The 19469-nt window shown below is 40.8% G+C and overlaps 1 protein-coding gene across 2 annotated transcripts in view; it reads left to right on the top strand.

Annotated features, from left to right (window-relative positions):
• Positions 1–746: 746 nt before the first annotated feature.
• WWP1 (WW domain containing E3 ubiquitin protein ligase 1) overlaps positions 747–19469 on the top strand; it is a 67910-nt gene continuing 49187 nt past the window's right edge. For both annotated transcript variants that reach the window (XM_050892758.1, XM_050892755.1), the window contains exon 1: positions 747–819. The gene's annotated coding sequence lies outside the window, so the exon portion shown is untranslated. The remainder of the gene's footprint in view (positions 820–19469) is intronic.

Raw genomic sequence — 19469 nt, 5'->3', positions numbered from 1 at the left:
GGTGCGGCTGTCACGGCCGCGGCGCAGCCTCCCGGCGGGGCGCGGGAGCCCGCCCTGCCTGCGTAGCCCGGGAGGGAGGCGGCTGGAGGAGACACCCCCCGGGTCTTTATCGCTTGCACACCACCGGGGTGTGCTGGCTCTCGCCGCCGCCGCCGTAAGGGAGCTTTCTCGGGGCGGGGGGGGGGGGGGGCAGCGACTCACAAAAGCCTTCCTTATCCTGCCCAAGCACGCTCTCCCCCGCGGACGGCACCCCGGCGCTGGAGCCTGGTCCCTCCTCCCCTGCCTCCGGAGAGGTTGATTCAGTCCGCTCCGCTCTTCTCCCCGCCGCAGCGCCCAAGTTGGTTCAGCCCGGGGCAGGCGCTAGGAATAAGCCCTGTCCCCTTTGAAGAGCCTCGGTGCAGGCTCTCCTCTTCCCTCCCACCGCCGCTGCGCACTGCTTCGTGCCGACTGGGCCCTCCCGCCCGGGCGGCGGCGGCGGCGGCTCCACAAGTTCCTGCTCCCCGTGCCCGGGGCGCGCGCACACGAGGCTGGCTCGGCCGTTGGGGGCGCGCGGCGGGAGCAGCAGCAGCAGCAGCAGCAAGAGCAGCAGCAGCAGCAGCAGCAGCAGGGGCGGCCGCGGCGGGAGGGGGGTTGTAGTGCAGGAGCCGCCGATGCCGCTGTGAGATGGCATCATTCTGCGCGGCGGCGGCGGCGGCGGAGCGCGGCGCGGAGGGGTGAGGAGCCGCCGCGGCGGCGAGGAGGAGAAAAAGAAGAAGAAGAAGAGAAAAAGGTGGGAGGAAGGAGAAGGAGGCGGCGGCAGCTGTGAGGCTGCGAGCCACGGTAAGGAAGCAAAACAAGCTGTGCCGCAGCCGTTTCGCTTTGCGGTCTGGCCCGGCAGAGCCCGACCGGCCTGAGGAGAAAAACGGCTGCCGTTTTTCTCGCTCTTCTTCGCCGCCGTTCGGTCGTGGGGAAGCGGGGGCGGCGAGGGCAGGGGGGTGGGCTCTGGACGGGTGCGAGCTGCCCCTGTCACTGAGGGGCGGGGAGGAGGGGAATGGGCGTGGGGGCTAAAATGGCGAAGGGAGCTGTAGTAAGGTCTCGGTCTCTCCTTTCCGCCACTTCAAGTCCTCGCACCCCCCGGGCCCTGCTGGAGGGGGTGGCGGCTGTTGCTTCTCCCCTTTCGATGCCCCCATTTGGTGACTGGAGGGTTGCTGTGTTTCCCTGCCGTCTCCCACCCTGGCTCTTGTCTGCACAGGGCTGAGGGCCTCGGGGCCCACACCTGGCAAGGGGAGGGAGGGAGGGAGGGTCGGTACTTTGGTGAGCTCGTGGAGGTATGGGGGGGGGGGGGGAAGGAGAGGTGGCGTGTCGCTGGTGTCCGGTGTCAGGCGAATAACCTTGTTTATTCCTGTCTGCGGCCTTTCGAGTGAGGGTAACTGAGGGCTGAGTCCTGACCTGTGTCAATGCTGAGTGGATTGCGAGAGGCATTAGTGACTGGGAGTCAGAGAGGCAGTTTCACGGGGGGCCCTTGCTTGCTTATCTAGGGGATGAAAGCAGAGGAGAAGGGTATTGTTACGTTTCAGTCCACCTTCCTTTGGTGAAACTGGGGAGGGAGGAGGTGAAGGGCCGTTTCCCCTCTACAATGAGCTGCTGTCACCCCTCACAATATGTGTAGTGTGCCTCCTCTCAAGAGGAGGGGGCACAGCAGGGTGGGAAGTCGTTATGGTTACTGCTCAAGTTATACGTGTCTGCTAGTCTCTCTGGGTCCTCTTAATGTATGTTTTACTGAGCAGACTGTGTGAATTCAAGACCTCAAAAGACCTATTTATGTCATTTATCTTTGTTTATGTTGTGGCAAAATGTTACACCTCGGTGTAAGTGTTTATTTACTTGGTTTTATTTGTAGTTGTCTTATTTTTGGAACAATACCAATTCTTATCCCAGTTTAACTAGGATGATCTAGCTCTGCTTCCAGATCTGTAAATGTTTAAACTGTACATCAAAGAGAGAAAAGGACTTAACACTATCTAATCATTTTAATGGGAGCTCTTTGATGTTTGGGTGAAACTGTAAAAAAGTTTTTCATATTTCAGTCGTATTTTCACATGGCACCTGGGTCATATAGAAAGTCATCAGGATATTTTGCATTAAAAAAACCCCCAGGTTATGCAAGTTTAATAACACTGGCGTACTAGGTGATACTGTCACTGACCGCAGGTGGCTGGGTTATGTATGGTCATACACGTGAAAGACAATATGGCCTTCATAGTAATAAGAGCCTCCCCTTAAAATTCATATTCTGGTTTAATCCCTTTGTGATATCGAAACATACTGATTATTTTTGGGCTGTGATAATGCTTTGCTAACTTGGACTGGCTTTTTAAAATTTTGTATGCTGCCTTATCTGAGTCCATGTTGGTCAAAGCATAAACTGAGTTTTTATTTCTCATTGATTTTAATACTAATAAAGATTAAAGAAATTTTGCATAGAAAAAAATCTGAAGGATTTTTCATCCTTTTGAGAAAAATTTTACAGTTGTAAAAGCACAGATTATCTGGATTCTTGACAAAGATGCTTTCAAATGGGGCAACTAGAAATACTTTCAGCTGATGTTGCTTGTGAAACTGTGGGTTTAGAATCCTTTTGTCACCTCTTTGGTGTGTATTTTGAGCTGTATTTTAAAGGTCTGATCCTATAAATCCATCTAGCTTGAGTAACTTACCACTACTAGTAGTCTCTTTCCAATGTTACTGTAGAATAATTCCCTTAAATACATAATTATACTTGAAAACATGGAAGCAGTTTTACATACCTGGTACTCATTTAATCTCTTGGCATGGGACACCTTGTTGCCAAAAGGATATGGATTATTTTTGTTTGAAAAATAATTTACATTTGTTGCTAAACATCAGTGAACAAAACATTGTAAGTCAGCCTGTCTGTTTATGTTAAAGGGTTCGCAATAAAGTTTAAATAATCACCTGTCTACAAGTGCTTCTTAAATCATGGGAATACTGACAGAGTTCAGAGACAACCCCTTTTCCTGAGTCTGTGGAACCCTTGGAAGAAGGAGGAATGTCTGCTAGTTCTGCTGCGTTTCATTTTCCTTCTTATCTTTCCATATGAAGTTGGAAATTTTGATAAGTTGGAATTTCTACCCACTTTCCTGTTTTTTCTCTGAAAAGAATGTGTGTGGGGAAAGAGATTTCTCCTAGTTTTTGGACACAAAGAAGAGTCGGGAGTAAGGATCTATGACAGGAAGTTGGTATTGCATTCAGTTTCTTCATGCTTCAGTATTTCTATGCCATTAAAACACTAGATTTGAAAACTAAGGTACCATAATCAAAAAATCATGACCTAAGCCATGTTTATTAATTTGAAGTGGCTACTATTTATGCTCTTAGAAAAAACACTCATTGTTAGCTTAAAAAAACCACAACCCAAATTTCCCCGCAAAAACCCAAGTTCATCCTAGAATTTTGTTGGGTGAAATGCAGATAATCAAGTGAGAAGGCTTGGAGAGGGAATGGATGGAGTGATAGACAAAAAGAAGTGCTTGCTGCAAGCTATGCTTAAGTGATTCCTGGAAGTTACTTTTAACTTGGTTAAAAAGACTCTCTTTTTTCCTAAAGACTGAAGAGAAAGAGTGGAGCTACTGATAAAAATGTCTTATCTTTTAAGCTAGGTTAGTACTGCTCTTACCTGCTTCTGCACAGTGTAGCATTCACCTCCATTAAAAAAAAAAAACGGCTTTCAAGCTCTGCGTGAATTGCATACGACTCAAAGTCAGTAGAAAAGCCACTCCAGTGTGCCTTCCTGTATGAAAGTGTGTAAATTGGGGCAGGGTTCCCCAGTTTCTGTGGTGGTGTCAGATTAACCAAAGTCCTATCATTTTTGCTGTCTTTATGAAGCTTGTAAACCAGAACTGCCAAACTCTTTCTTTGAATTCTGAGTTAAGCAATGTATAGCGATGGTCTTCTGTGTTGCTTTGGTCTATGTACAAATGCAGACAATAGGAGTTGGTTACATCCAAGTCCTTCTTTAAAAGTTCATTTTCATTGCATCAGTAGGCCACTTTCTTTCTCTGTAGGTGTTAGTTCAGATTTATCATAATCTGCTGATGTTCTCCTGTAGTGACATAAAATAGTCATAGGTAAGGACCATCGGGAGTATCGGAGATCTCACCTCTGTTTTCTTGAAGGAAAACAACATGGCTGGAGAGCGAAATCTCCTCTTCCTCATCAGCACAAGTTGGAGTGTCCAGAAGAGGCATTCCAAAGGCTTGTAGAAAAGAACAGGTCTTATGAGTGGTGCATCCTCTTTTTTTTTCGTGTAGAACAGTGACATGGCATGGTTTTTGCTAAAATTTGCTACAGTACCTTTTAAGAGGGAGTTTTTGTTTTTAATTGCTTTCTGTAAATGAAAAGTTCTAATTACTTCTGCTTGGGATATGTTTTTGCTGTATTTGAGGACCTAATAGTTTAACCAGCAGCATACTTAAGTTTAGCTCTGTTTCGCAAGTGTAGTGTTGCTTTACAGAGGAACACCAGAGATTCCAGGGAAGCTATCAGCTGTCAGAGTAGTTATAGTATGTCAGAATTATTTCCCTGGGAGAGCGCTATGGTGGTTTTTTGTTGGGTTTTTTTTTTTTTTTTTTTTTAAATTTCTTAGCATTTCAGGGAAAGTATGTCAGGGAAACCTTTATGCTTGTGTTATGTGTAGGTCTTAGTAACTACTACACATGTGGTATGTAGTATGAAGCAATTAATCATTGCAGGTTTGCATGACTGGGTACTGCTGTGGTTCTGTAACAGCAGATGTATGGCAAATGGTGTTTTTTTTTTTTTTTTAATTCCCTCTCCCCTTAGTCACTGTTGAGGATTGTGTAAGTTTGTAATCTAATGTACAGTTTGGTAATTCAGTATTGTCAAAAAAGCACTTTCAAAATCCTATTTGAAGAGAATATGGATTTGGATTTAACTTGTAAATTCTACTGACTTTGAAGAATAAACTGAAATTTACTTAGCTGGTTGTATTACTTTATAACGGCTTTTGACTAAAATAAAGTCTTTAATAAAAATTGGAGTGAAGCATGTGTTTAACAAAGCAGATTACGTTCTTGGACTTTTGAAACCTTTTTTCTTAATCACCATTTTTCTTATTGCTGCAATATGTTAGAGATGCTTATGTTCTGCTTTAAGTGACTAGGGTCTGAGCATACTTAAATGTAACCAGTTCAAAACCTGAAGACTTCTTAACATCCTCACTGTTAAGGATGTTAACTTGGAGTGATGTAACTAGTATGGCCTATAGTCTTTTCTTTTGTAGTGAAATTCAGCCTCTGATGTCTAATGCAAGGAATCTTTCATTGGCTCAAATCACTTCAGAATAATTCTTTCAAATATAAATAGCTGTTACTGAAAACACAGTAGGACATTCTCTTGATTTGTCTTATGTGTAAATGGCATGGAGAATACAAATACGTGTTAGTAACTGACCTTCTCAAGTAGTTCTAACGGCACAGAATTACTCCCATCTACTTTTTTCTATTAGGATTTTAGAGTTATCTTGCTGAAAATCATTGTGGAGATGGAAGAAAACAATTTAAAATTGACGAGAAGAGGATGTCACATTTTAAAAATAAACAGCAAAATAATTGTTTTACACATTCAAGTATCTTCACCTTGCAGCCTGAAGTGGGCAGAAGAGAGCTCTTGTCTGTGCTTCTGTGAATACAGGCAAAAGTATACAGAGTATACTCTGTGCACATTTCTAGTTAGTGGGGTTTCTAACCAAGATTTTTTGCTCTAAGCATTTAAATGGAGCAGGAGATTAGCAGAAGAGTCCTTTAAAAAAGAAACAAATGAAACCTTTTATCTGTTCCTCATATAGGTGGGTGAAGAATATGAGAGACCTTTGGATTGTATGTGCATTTCAAGGTAGCCAGTGATTTATCAGTATAAATCAAGTCAAAGGAGTTGTAGTTTTAGAATAGGGAAAAGTAAACAGGAAAGATAAAGTCATAATCTGTAAAATTGCACAATGTACTTGGGCATCAGAACTGAAAAAAGAACACATGTCCGGTTTTGAAACACAGTGCTGTGCTAGTTTGAGAAATTCAGTAAGAATTTTTTTTTTGGTTGTTTTTAAGCATGAACTAAAACTGCTGAACAGATCAAGATACAGTCATCTTAAAAACTGACCTTGTTTTTACTAACGGGTATATTGGAATTAACACTGTTGCATTTTCTAGTATACACAGTGACATTAAAGTATCTGTGTGTAAACATAACAGTCAAAAAGCAAAATAAAATATAAGAGGAAAGCTAAATAGAAGGTGAAGAGCAACAGGATCGGCAAACTTCCCTTTTCTCTTCCCCTCAGGTTACAAGTGTGGAAGCTGCTTTTTCTTAAATTTCAGTTCCCTTTATTCCTTCATTCTTGGCACTTTTTATTTTCCACTTCCAGCTACCTTCTTACAGTGTTACCTTTTAGAAAAAGATCACTGTCTTACTGTAGTAGCTGGAAAGATTCTGGGTTTAAAAGAAAAAAGTGTATTTTGACCTCTGGATGCAAGTTACAAGGACAGGAAAAAATTCAATTAGTATTGAAAATCTGGTGGAAGACTTATATTTGTGTGTCATTTCAAAATAAAATAAATTCCTGACTGAATGTCTTGTGAGAGGTTGCTGACAAAGCTATGTTGTCATGGGATGGTGAGTAAAACTGTATTGTTAAGGGAATAGCTATGGGGAAGAAAACTAGTTGGAGTCTTAGTTCATAACATGACAAAAAGACTGCTACTAATGAACTGGCAAAATCTGTAGGTGGTGAAATTATTTATTGAGTGATGGAAGTGGAAACTTCAGAGGGACGTAACAGGGGCTAGTTTAATATTTGGTGATAGGTACATTTTTGTGTTAACATAGGAGACCTAATGCATATTGGAAGGAGTAGCTGAAACTATTCATCAAAACGGGGTGTAAACTAAGTATTTGGTAATAAGAGCCCGACATAATTATAAATTACTTTATGAAAATGTCCCATTAGGAATGGAATAAAAAGTAAATGTTGGAGTGTGTTAAGACTATAACATATACTAGCTTGCATACTATTTTTATATTAAATACATAAGTATATTTGAAAACTGCTAAATGTTACTACTGCATGGCAAGTGGTTCTGGTACTATGTGGAGACCTCCTAGCTTTAGCTCTTTTACAAACGGACTGTTGTGTTTCTTTGTTGTTTGTATTCCATTTTTGATCAGGAAAACATAACCGATTCAGGAGAAAACTATTAAATAGTGCTACTCCTGGGCAAACAAAATGGAAAATATTGTTTATTTTTAGCATAAAAAGAAGTGAAGAAAGAGAGGCCTCTAGCAGAGGCCAACAGAACCTTGAATAGAATATGAGTAAATTTCAGCCTATGCTTTTAACCCTCTGTCATACAACTAAACAAGGAGATGTTAGAGCACACTTTGAAAAGTTGAGTAGGGTAGTCTATCAAGAAGTAATTCTTACAAGATTCAGTTGGGATTGGCTGATGTATGATTCAAAATAAGGAGTAGATTGTTCTACAGACAAGGAGAAAATATGTTGCTAAGTAATAGGAGTTTTAATGAAAAAGATTATACAGATTGCACTTCAGTGCATAAACTAACCACATTTTTAAATACTTCCTATGAGCAAGTTAGTCTAGACTGCCTACTACAGCCTTTCTTGGATTTTTTTTTTTTTTTTAACTACCAGGGACAGCTTGCTTTCAGACTTGATTGACGTTCTTGTCTATTTTGAGTAAATCTATTATGCTGGTTGCTTCAGTTTCAAAGCTTTAAAGGCCATGAGATTAAAATTAGATAAATCTGTATTAGTAGAGACATAGAATTCGGGCTTATTTTCCTGCATACCTGAAAATTTTGTGTTTCAATCCTTCTCTGTTAACAGAGGGGAAGTAGGAACACTTTTCCACATGTTTATTGATGCCCCCCTGCCCGCCCCCCCCCCCCCCCCCCCCCCCCCCCCCCCCCCCCCCGCTTAAAAGCTGATGGTTTCAAAGGTTGATGTAGAAGATGTAGGAATAGAATAAAGAATAAAACAGACAACATCATCATGCCACGGTTTATATCCACAGTGCATTCCTATCTTGAATGAATGCTTTGTGCATTTTTTCATCTTTTCCGCTTTCCACCCTGTCTCAAAAGTTATATAGTAGAACTGGAGAATGTACAAAGGAGGGCAGCAAGGATGACTGATTTATATGGAAGAAGACTTACAGAATGACTAAGCATTCTTAATACTCTTCAGGCTGGAAGACCTGTGTGTTGACCATGTCATGCAAGTGTACGTTATGTGGGTAAAGGATGCTGGAGATGCTTTTCACTTGCTTGTCTTTCCTTTGTCTCTAATATCTACCCTCTAAAGTTCCTCAAAAATCAACATGAATAAGGGAGTAATTTTGAAAATTGACCTCTTTCAGTGGGGAGTTGCGTGACCTTTTCAGTGCAGTTTTTGTAGTCACTTGGTTTCAAGGCAGTGTTGTTCTCAAAAATTAGCTGTTAATGATTTTTAAGTTACATAATTTAGTCTTTAGCTTTTCACCAGAAAGGATACTTGACCGTCATGAGAGTATCTGCATTTCTCATGAACTCCATCTGTTCACCTAAAATTAAAATAACTAATGTTTCAAACACTCTTTTACTACAAAATGTAAGTAGTTTTCTCATAGCACACCGATTCCTTTGTAGCGTTGAGTTAAACTTAATATGTGATGTATTGATGTGGTCTAATATTCACCTTTGAGAAGTCAAGCTGTGGGCTTTTCTGGTAAGACGTATGTGTTATTCATTTTTGTGTTCTCAACTTGTCATTTTTGTGTAGTTAAATTTTGGAATCAGGTTAACTCAGATTAGAATCGTGTTGGAAAATAATTAGCAGAAGCAGGCAACTCTTTGTTTTCAGAAGTGAGAATTATTTGTCACCTGGGAGCCTTACTAAGGATGAGGTTGAATTCTCTAGCACTGTAGAGGCTGAAGGGCTATTTTTGTAAAAATAAGTGACAATGCTTGGGTGACAATGCTCTCAGGTAGTAATAGGTAAGATTAGTGCAGTCTGTGATTGGAATTAGGACAGACATGTTTTAGTGTTTTAACACTGCTGAGATTGACAGCTGGAAAGAGGCTTGCATAGCACATTTAAAAAAGCAGATATTCAGAGAAAAGAGCATGAGAACATGCAGTGAATTCTGTTTATACCTCTTTGAGCTATTTTTTGAGATAGAGTTACTGAGGAGAGGTGGATTACATCAAATCTCTTACTGCCGAAAAATGTACAAAGACCCTTTCTGCCACTTTAGCCCATAACACGAGTAGGTTTCTCTTTCCCTCTTCTTTGAATTGTCTTCTACTGACTTACCAGAACAATGGGGAGACTGGAAAACTATTTCGTGGGGCAGTATTAATGTATTTTCCATTATTGGTATTTCTTAATCATGTTTTCTTCATATCCCCACAAAAACAAGGGGGAGGGTGTAACAGAAACAGCAGCACTCTTGGTTAACATCTTTAATGTTGTTTTATGTTCCTTTGGAATTTGTTGGTTTGTTAATTTTGCTGTGACTGCAGCAGAGATGTGCTTACACTAGTCATGCCTATTGTGACTAATAAGGTGGTGACAGGGATGAATTCTTGTGAGTGGATTTTATAAGCTATCCGGATACTCTTGGTATGTGGTCAGGCTGCCTGCCTGTTCTGAAGCCCATACTTCTCCATTTTCCATATTGTTATAATATGTTACCTATAGAGTAAAATTTAATATGGAAGTGCCTACATGTAACTATGATAAGATTTTTCTGTTTGCAGTATATGTATACTAAAATCTGCCCATATTTTAGAGATATATCTTAGTATATTACTTTACATTGCTCTTGATGCAAATCTGATAAACAATAATTTATGCCAACCATTAGGATTATCCATAGCAGAAGGTAACCCAGAGAGGCTGAAGACTAGTGTGTAGCTACTGTATTATGTATTCTGACAGATATGAAGGCTATTCAGCTGAATATTAAAAAGGAGAAAATACTCTTCCCTGATTTCTTGACATACGTGTTGGACTGTTGGCCTTTAACTACCATTGTTCTGTTCAAGCAACCTGGAAGTCGTTTACTCCATTTGTTTCACTGTGCATGTGGTCCTACCTGCAATACACAGAGGAGGCATTGTACTATTTTTCATTATTTGATATTGTGGTAGGACCTAGAAGCATCATCGTGACTGATTCGCAAGTGAGGTGTACCCTAAATATTTTGGTGATAAGTTGCTCTGTGAGCAGTGGAACTAGGCTTCATACAAATTTTTCTTACATCATTACAATTCTCTTCTCCGTCTGCTGTTCTAGACCTTTCTTACTTGGAGTAAAAAAGCCACTATGCCCAGCTCCAGCTCAGACTGATTCAGAGCTGTGTCTGTGGTGATTGTATAGCCTTTGAGCTAGGCAGTGTGGATAGCTTGACTTCATGCTGCAGCCCTTTGCTCAGCAAGTGCAGGAAATTGTGTCTTTTTCCTCCACCTAGCTGTTGATTTTCATGAAGCTCATGGGAACTTAGTGTATCAGAGGACATTACTTCTCAGTTTATTTTAACTGAATCTGGTGGTGAACAGATTCATTTAGAGGGATGGAGATGAAAGGAAGAGTGGGAAGAGGCAGGTGGACAGTATGAGTCATACATGTGATGTTTGCTTGGGAAACCAGGCTAAAAAGGTCTTTGCTAGTCTAAGTATAAGGCAAAACAGAACAGGCAGACATGTGCACTGGAATCATAGTCTGTCATTTGTTTGGACCTCCTGCATAACACTCTGAAAAATAAGTTTTTGTAAACCTCTGTAATTGTACTATATTTTTTCTTAGACCCTAATATGAGGCTGGCAATATGTTGTAGATAATGCGTGGACCAATGTTGCAGCATCTGAAGCAATGGTCAGTGAATGTGCTTGAAAAAATACAGAAAATGAAATATTTTTGTATGTAGCTTGCTCTCCGTGCCAGTATGAGTGGACAAAGATTTGTTTTCTGAGGTGGGGGGGTGGGAACTGCATATAGGTTGGCTTAAGAAAGATAAATATAGAAATGGTTGTATTAGACCTGGTGTGTGAAGAATATTAGAATTTGTCCAAAGGAGGGCGACAAAGATGGTGAAAGGACTAGAGGACGTGACTTATGAGGAGCAGCTGAGGGTATTTGGTTTGTTCAGCTTAGAGAAGAGGAGACTGAGGGGTGACCTCATTGCTGTCTACAACTTCCGCATGAGGGGCAGGAGAGAAGGAGGTGCTGATCTCTTTCTGATGTCCAGTGATAGAATGTGAGGGAATGGCTTAAAACTGCATCAGGGGAAGTCCAGATGGGATATTGGGAAAAAGTTCTTCACTGAAAGGGTGGTCAAGCACTGGAACAAGCTCCCCAGGGAAGAGGGCATGGCCCCAAGCTGTCAGTGTGCAAGAACAGAATAGAACGTTTCAGTTGGAAGGGACCTACACCGATCGCCTAGTCCAACTGCCTGACCCATTCAGGGCTCACCAAAAGTTAAAGCATGTTAAAGGCATTGTTCAAATGCCTCTTAAACACTGACATGCTTGGGACATCAACCGCCTCTCCAGGAAGCCTGTTCCAGTGTTTGACCATCCTCTGTAAAGAAATGCTTCCTAACGTCAAGTCTGAACCTCCCCTGACACAACGGTGAACCATTCCTACGTGTCCTATCACTGAATACCAGGGAGAAGAGATCAGCACCTCCCTCTCCACTTCCCAGTCAGTAAACTTGCTAATGGTGCACTCAACTCCAGCATCCAGATCATTGATAAAAACATTGAACAGAACTGGCCCTAGAATTGAACCCTGAGGAGCACCTCTGGTGACCGGTTGCCAACCAGATGTAGCCCCATTCACTGCAACCCTTTGAGCCCTGCCCTTCAGCCATTTCTTCACCCAGCACACCGTGAACCCACTCATCTCACAGTTGGACAGCTTGTCCAGAAGGATGCTGTGAGGGACAGTATCAAAAGTATGATTTTCTCCATAATTTTTCCAGGAACTGAGGTTAGACTAACAGGTCTGTTGTTTCCTGGGTCTTCCCTTATGCCCTTTTTGTAAATTGGAGTAACATTGGCTAGCTTCCAGTCAGCAGGGACCTCCCCAGACTCCCAAGACCTTTGACAGATGATTGAGAGGGGTCCTGCCATAACATCCACTAGCTCCTTCAGTACTCTGGGATGAATCCCATCAGGCGCCATGAACTTGTGAACATTCACCTGATACAGCTGGTCCTTTACAGTTGTGGTGTTCACAAATGGAAAGTCACTGTTCCTACACTTGTGGTCCTCTGACTCAGGGGACCAGGCAGCCCAAGGTCTACCAGTATTATTAAAGACTGAGGCAAAAAAAGTATAGAATGCCTCTGCTTTTTCTTCATCCCTGTTAGTCAGGTGACCATCTTCAACAAGTATCGGTCCAATGCTTTCTTTAGACCTCCTCTTGCTATTAACCTACTTAAAAAAGCCCTTCTTGTTATCTGAAACAACACTGGCCAGTTTCAATGTTAATTGAGCTTTGGCCTTTCGTGTCTTCTCCCTGTATATACAAACCATGGCTCTGTAATCTTCCTGCGAAGCCTGCCCTCATTTCCAGAGATCATACAATTTCTTTTTCCTCTTGAGTTCCACGAGGAGTTCCCTGTTCAGCCAAGCTGGTCTTCTGCCTTGCTTGCTTGACTTACGACACAGTGGAATTGCCTGCTCCTGTGCTTTTAAAAGGTGGTTCTTAAAGACTGACCAGCACTCGTGGACTCCTAAGCCCTCAAAAGCAGATTCCCAGGGTACTCTGCTAAATAGTTCCCTGAATGGCTTAAAGTTTACTCTCCCTGAAGTCCAGGGTAGCAACTCTGCTGTCCTTTTTTCTCATTACACTGAAAATTTTAAACTCAACCATTTCATGGTCACTGTGGCCGAGACAGCCACCTACCATCACATCCCCCACGAGTCCTTCTCTATTCACAAATAGCAAGTCCAGGAGGGCATCTTTCCTAGTTGGCTCACTGAGTACCTGTGACAAGAAGTTATCTCCTACGAACTTCAAGAATTTCCAAGACCTGCTCGTCTCAGCAGTATGATATTCCCAGTTGATGTCTGGGAAGTTGAAATCTCTCTCTTAAGGACCAGGGCTACTGATCCTGAAATTTCTCCTCATTGCCTCTAGGATAACTCACCAGTGCTTACATCCTGGTTGGGTGACAGGTAGTAGACACCCACTACAACACCTCCTTTGTTTTCCATCCCCCTAATCCTCACCCAGAAGCTTTCAACCACATTGTCGCTAGTTGTAAGGACTGTACAGTCAAATCCTCCCTTACACACAGTGCAACTCCTCCACCTTGCCTGCCCTGCCTATCCCTCCTGAACAGCCTGTAGCCCTCCATCCCAGCACTCCAATTGTGGGACTCATTCCACCAAGTCTTGCTAATACCAATGACACCATAGCTCTGGGAACTGACCAACGCTTCCAGTTCAAGAAGTGTTCAGACGGTTCTCTTAGATACATCGTTTAACTTTTAGGTTGCCCTGTGTGGAGGCAGGAGTTGCACTCAATGATCCTTGTGGGTCTCTTCGGTCTCGGGATGTTCTGTGATTTAAGGAGAATGACAGTTCGCTTTCCAGTTCAGTTCCATGTAGGTCTGCTGTAGAGTTGGCAACTTGGAACTTAGTAACAAAATATTTGTAGTGTATCACAGATGTTGAAGTATCTCTGGAGAAGCTGTTAGTTGTCAGGAAGAACCAATGCCTTGCCTTGCTGACAAGGCCTTATAGACCATGAGGAGGAGACTGCTGAAGCTGAAATTCTACTAATGTCAAAGCAGATCCGAAGGAAGCCACTGGTATATTTATACCCATCAGTATGTGCTATGGGCTCAGTGAAAACATGAGAAATGAAATGCTACTATGTCCCTTACTGTTTTGGCTGGCCTGAAGATTCACTGCAAAAAGCGTGTTGATGATAACAGAAAGTATGAGCACTTTCTCATAGCTTTATTCTCCTTTGTTTTATCAAAGTTACAACTTAACATTTTTGAGTCCTTTTTCAGTCCTCTCAACCCAATTCCTTTATTTTGAGAATGCTTGTAAGCTACTCCTAGGTAAAGGAATGAGTGATATTGTCAGTTGAAGATGGTTTTGGTAGTACTTTTGAGTTTTAACAGGAAGAAGCAAGACATTCTGCTGGCAGAAAAGGACCTGGGGGTCCTGGCGGACACCAAGTTGAACATGAGGCAGCAATGTGCCCTGGGGGCAAAGATGGCAAATGGTGTCCTGGGCTGCATTAGACAAAGAATTGCCGGCAGGTTGAGGGAGGTGATCCTTCCCCTTTATTCAGCACTGGTGAGGCCACACCTGGAGTCCTGTGCCCAGTGCTAGGCTCCTCAGTACAAGAGAGACATGGACATACTGGAGAGAGTTCAACAAAGGGCCATGAAGATTATTAAGGCACTGGAGCACCTCTCCTTTGAGGAGAGGCTGAGAGAGCTGGGACTGTTCAGCCTGGAGAAGACTGGGGGGGACCTCATCAATGTGTATAAATACCTGAAGGGAGGGTGCATAGAGGACGGAGCCAGGGTCTTTTCAGTGGTGCCCAGTGACAAGACCAGAGGCAATGGGCACAAACTGAAACATAGGAGGTTCCCTCTGAACATCAGGAAGCACTTTTTTCCTGTGAGGGTGACCGAGCACTGGCACAGGTTGCCCAGGGAGGTTGTGGAGTCTCCATCCTTGGAGATATTTAAAAGATGTCTGGACACAGTCCTGGGCAACTGGCTCTAGGTGGCCCTGCTTGAGCAGGGGGGTTGGACCAACTGACCTCCAGAGGTCCCTTCCAACCTCAACCATTCTGTGATTTTGTGATTTAGGATTATGTATAGTGAATGTGTCATTTATGGAATGAATGTTTGGTGCTAAGAGGACTTTCATTGGACCATTGACTTAAAAAAAGTTTCCAATGTTCACTGTTAGCATAGAGTATGTCCTACAGTTACAAATGTTTTGAACAGCACTTACTGCTGTCCTTTCAACTTTTCCAGATCTATTTGTTTGTATAGGTAATATTTATAAGTCTGACAGAATACAGTTTTTTTTTTTTTACATGTATATTTTTTTAAACTCACCAGTATCCAAGGAATTAAAGAAACTATTAGTAAGTAGAAGTAAGTAGTAAAGGGATCTGCAGGAATCTTATCATCTTGATAAGTAGGTAAGTATTCTGTTAAATAGTTTAAAGTTGCTAGTTTTTCATTTTAATAAACGGTATCCTAGAATTTTTGGTTTTTTTTAAGGTGGAGACCTGCATTTCAGTCCATCAGTATTTGTTTGACTGAAGTTTAAAACCAGCAGTAGATGCCACAGAAAATAATTTGTTGCTCAGCAAATGATGGTCTTACTACAATCCTGTCTTAAAAGTACTGCCATCGTGTTTTTCCCTTGTGTGATGAGAAGTAAAATCAGTGCTCTTAGCAGTATTATTTTAAATGATCAGTGAAAAACTGATTTCCATTTCTAATTTTCTCTAAGCTATTAAACAATGACTTAAGCTACTATTTATAGTACCTTTACAAATGATACTTCACAGGTAAGGACACCATTCAATACTACTCACTGCATCTTACAAATTTCCAGGTTAATTATTAAAGTTATTCTGTGTTTTATGGTTCTGAATATGTCTTGTTCCATCTTTTGCCTTCAGTTTGAGTATAGGACTGTAGCTTAAATTGTTTTCACAGCGATTCTTAAAGTTAATAACCTTTCCTTCCTTGAACACACTGTCACAGAAGTTAGGACTGGTAATGTTGCAGGTTCTGTCATCTTCATGGTGTGTAATTTTAAGACATAGTTAGAAAAACTGATGGTGAACATGCATGTTGCATGGTTCCAGTCTTTAATATTTTTTATTACTTAACGTATGGCTTTCATGTGTACTTCTGTGGTGGATAATTAAAATATTTCCCAGAAAAATTCTAAATGATTTAGGTGTAAAACTCAAAGACAAAAATATACATAGGACTGAAAGTTAAAGGTGGTAATGGTGAAAACAACAAAAAATAAGGGGTTTAAAAAACAGGAAGTGATTGAACTCATGCAGATAAAAAAAGAAGTGCGATTAGGAATTGGCAGCTTGTGTTGGGGCAAAAGCAGAATACCAAAAGACAAGGAACTTGACTCAGTTTGTGAAAAATACATAACATTTCAGTGTCATATATACGGATCTATTGAGTTAAATTGAAAGAATCCAAGACCTTCAGTGTAAAGCATTCAGATTAGAAAACAAAGGTTAGAGCTGTTTGTGTAACTTGGACTTTGCCTTCCTTGTGTATTTCTAGCGGGAGTCACAGATGAGAGCGCTGGTTACTGGTTTTTGTTGCTGGACTGTCTTTCTTTCAGTATATGTATAAGGAGACAAAACAAGGCCTGCTGTTTAATAATGCTTTATTAGTCTGTAGTTCTTGTTCTATTCCTTTACTTAATTTCAATAAATTAAAAAATGTCAAGGCTTTCTATTTGACATTAAAAAAACCCTCTTAACATTTTTGCAACTTTTAGTAATTTTAAGAGGGACTTATTGGCTGCGTAACTGTTACAATATGTTCATTTACAACTAAATATAGCCCTTTTTAAACTCCTTGCTAGCTAGAAGGATGTGAGATAATTAAAACAATAGTATCACTAAACAGTATTTTCCTTTTCTTAAAGTTTATCCTTGTGTTCAAACAATTTCGTTCCTTTAAGAGTGAGTGTAACAGTGCATACATGAAGGAAACCTTCTAAATGTCTGCAGCATGTCAAGGTACCATTTCGCCACCTTTAAATTTAATTAGTTATACCTGAAAAGGAGGCTTGTAAACCAATGTGTAAGTATTTTAAATTCTGGCACCCTACTGAAAGGAATCAAACCAGCAAGTATTTTGATTAAATATGAAGATGTCCATGAATATAGCTTTTTGCTGGAAGCTTCTGTTCACAGGAGAGGTTTTTTTTTTCCCCTCACATACACCAATAAATTACTGGTTAATAAAAGCTAATACCTTGGCCTACGTAATGTCTCTTGTCTGTATCCCTAGTCCATCACACCTAAAACAAAGTACCTACAGGGCTTTGCAGTATATTCCTGGTTACCGTATATTTGGTCAGAAAGGAGAATGGAATTGCAGACATTTTGAATTAGCCTGTAATAGTAGATCTTGAAAAGGAAGAGGACATCTGAAATGGAAGAAGACAGATTAAATTTTCGTGAAGAACAATGAATTAATTTTGTCACTAACATCAAGCAGAAAGCTCAGTGGTTCTCAGATGGCCATATTGGTGTTTGTGGAGGCTATCCCTTGCTGATAAGTGTCGTCTTTCCATTGCTTCTTAAAGTAGCAAGCAGGCTTGTGGTGTTCAGGGAAATAAAACTTAGACTAAAGTTCTCTATTTGCCTAGGTGTAAATATTATTGTAATTTTAGTTGTTGATGACCAAAGCTATCAGTTTAGGGAGTGTCAAGTCTTAGAATTTTTTTGTTAGTGTTGCTGTAGGCAAGACAAGTTGTAGAAATGATCCTTTACTATCCTGCGCAGTTTAATAAAGGCGAACACATTTTTGGGTCTACAGATTCTTCTCCAGATCTGAAACAGATGTGGTCTCTATTTGTGTGTAACCAGTTTCTGAGATGAAACTTTGCCAATGTCAAAGGGAAATACCCTTAATTTTTTTTAATGATATAGAATTACTGGTTCTCCCTGTAAGGAATTCAGTTAACATCGGTAGCTTTTTTTTTTTTTTTAAATCAGTTAATTAGACATACATTCAATTTGCTGTAACAAAAACAGAAAAATATTGTGCCTTTGGTAGAGATGTGTTCAGAATATATGTAAATTTAAGGGTTCTTGGTGTTGAGAGTGTTCACTTAAATTTAATGATCCTCCTGAGATTAGCAATCATCGCCATTTTTATTGTTGATAAATAGTGAAATAGACTTTCAAATCAGAATTGCATTGAATAAAAATTCTGGATTTTGGAACTCTGAATGGAAAGGAATCAGTTAAGAGATTTACTTGCATCTGAGATAAGAAAAGTTCTTTTTTCTTTTCTTATTTTTGTTCTTTGTTCTTATTTTCACATCAAGAAACTTGCTTCCAACCTTATACTTTTTGATTTTGTTGTAGAGAAGTCATGACTCTCCTCCCCCCTCCCTTCTCCTCCCCCCTCACCTGTTGAAGGTAAACCCTTTTTGAGAATTGAAGAGGAAAAGTGGAAAGTTAAGTTTTCTTTGGTATATCAACAATTTCATTGCTTTTAAAAATGGTCTCTTCTATTTTGGTCTATTGTATAACTCCTTTAGTATGCTGTTTTAGGAACTGTATTATCCTAAAAGCTACTACACTATCTAATTTTTCTATTTCTGGTTTTACCACCACTTAATAACACCTATTTTTGGTTTTATCTTGTGCTTTTATGGTACTGGCTTTTTCGATAATGTAAAAAGGCCAATTGTTGCAACACTGCTAAAGGTTTTGGACAAGTGACCAGTGATTTTGGGAGGCTGTAGGGATCAGAATCTCTGTGTACGGTAGCTGTTCTGATCTTCTGGAGTGTGAGGTGTGGGAAGAAGGGATGTTCTTGGGAGACTTTGCCCATGGTGGACCATGCAGTACAGGGTGACAAAGCAACTGTGTGTGAGCATCTTTCAGGAAAAAGACAGTTATTCCACTGTGTTGGGAGAGTAGGAAATCATCCACATTTCTAGTCCTGCCTCCAGGCCCTCTTTTTCCACTGAAGGAACAGGGAGGTTGTTGCCAGCAGCATTATCCCATCTTGAAAACAAAAGCATGTGCATGTGGAGGCAGGAGAACAGGAAGGGAACGTCTGAAGTGTAGAGCACAAATTCATTTTGCTATTACTGTGATAGTGCACATATTGTTCAGTTTTACATCTAATAGAATTGTGACAGTATTGTGGTAGCTTCAGGTAATCCAGCACTAAATAATACTGATAAAGGCATGATCGTGTTTTCACATAGCTTGTTAATCTGAACCTAAAACTTGGGGGTTTTTTGTTTGTTTTGTTTTAAGGATTTCTTACCTGTAGGACTTGATGATCAAAGTAACATGGCCTTTCTGGTGTTTGTGTTTACGCTTTGTAACAACGGAAAGTAACTAATGTCAGTATTGTTATTGTCCCATGACTCTCCATAGAACTATTTATTATATTAAATAGCCATAGGTTTTAGAGTTTCAGTTCACTTACTTCTTCCCCACCCTATCCTTATTCCTTCAACCTTTACCACCTTTTTGCTTGGGGTGGGGTGGGAAAAATCTCGAATAGATGAGCTTCCTTGTTTAAAAAAAAAATCTATTGAGAAGATATTTTTCTGCATTTCCATTCTTGTTTGGAAGATATGCGCTAATATAGGAAAAATAATATTTA

Source organism: Gymnogyps californianus, chromosome 2 (genome assembly GCF_018139145.2).
Source record: "Gymnogyps californianus isolate 813 chromosome 2, ASM1813914v2, whole genome shotgun sequence".
NCBI lineage: Eukaryota > Metazoa > Chordata > Aves > Accipitriformes > Cathartidae > Gymnogyps > Gymnogyps californianus.
Note: the sequence above shows the minus strand (reverse complement) of the source record. Positions and strands in the feature narration are given on the sequence as shown.